Raw genomic sequence first — 1139 nt, 5'->3', positions numbered from 1 at the left:
AATGGTGGCTCCATTACCAGCTTTCCAAGAAATCTCCATACTGCTTTCCAAATTGGCTGCACCAATTTGCAGTCCCACCAGCAATGTACAAGTGTACCCTTTTCCCCACATCCTCGCCAGCACTTGTTGTTGTTTGACTTCATAATGGCTGCCAATCTAACTGGAGTGAGATGGTATCTTAGGGTGGTTTTGATTTGCATTTCTCTGACTGCTAGAGATGGTGAGCATTTTTTCATGTACTTGTTGATTGATTGTATGTCCTCCTCTGAGAAGTGTCTGTTCAGGTCCTTGGCCCATTTGTTGATTGGGTTGTTTGTTCTCTTATTGTCTAATTTTTTGAGTTCTTTGTATACTCTGGATATTAGGGCTCTATCTGAAGTGTGAGGAGTAAAGATTTGTTCCCAGGGTGTAGGCTCTCTATTTACCTCTCTTATTGTTTCTTTTGCTGAGAAAAAACTTTTTAGTTTGAGTAAGTCCCATTCGTTGATTCTAGGCTGCCATCCTCGTTAGTATAGTGGTGAGTATCCCCGCCTGTCACGCGGGAGACCGGGGTTCGATTCCCCGACGGGGAGGCAGTCGCCCTCTTTAAAGTTAATTCAAAATGGATCAAGGAGCTTGATATCAAATCAGAGACACGCTGTCTGATAGAAGATCTGATAGAAGAAAAAGTTGGCTACGATCTACATACTGTGGGGTTGGGCTCCAAATTCCTCAATAGGACACCCATAGCATGTGTGAATTTACATAGAACATTTCAGTTATTCTCATGGTTGTCTGTCTAGGGCCCAGGTTATTGTGGGATAAACAGGAAAATGAACTATAAGCACATATTACTCTACATGTGGTATAAGAGTTAGCATGCAAATTCTTGGTTTTGAGATATATAAAATAGAATGTTCATTCTTCCCACTTCATCAGAGAAGAATGTATAAATATGGACTCATCATCAATCAATGTTAATAGCTCAGCTCAGGGAAACATTGATAAAATCCAAAGGATTTGGTTCTGGAGCCTATTTCATTGTCTGCAGGAAAAACAAAACAACTTTGCAGGGGTTCTTGGCATCCATGGGTAACAGCAACAAACCCCAGGAGAAAAATCTAAAATAAAATTCACTCTGTGATAAACTACAGCTGTAT

At 40.6% G+C, this 1139-nt stretch overlaps 1 non-coding gene across 1 annotated transcript; it reads left to right on the top strand.

Annotated features, from left to right (window-relative positions):
- Window positions 1-500: 500 nt before the first annotated feature.
- Window positions 501-572, top strand: Trnad-guc (transfer RNA aspartic acid (anticodon GUC)). Its single transcript has one exon. It is a non-coding gene; the product is annotated as a tRNA-Asp (tRNA).
- Window positions 573-1139: the final 567 nt, after the last annotated feature.

Source organism: Marmota flaviventris, chromosome 10 (assembly GCF_047511675.1).
Source record: "Marmota flaviventris isolate mMarFla1 chromosome 10, mMarFla1.hap1, whole genome shotgun sequence".
Taxonomy (NCBI): Eukaryota; Metazoa; Chordata; class Mammalia; order Rodentia; family Sciuridae; genus Marmota; species Marmota flaviventris.
The sequence above is the reverse complement of the archived record's forward strand: the minus strand, read 5'-3'. Positions and strand labels throughout refer to the sequence as shown.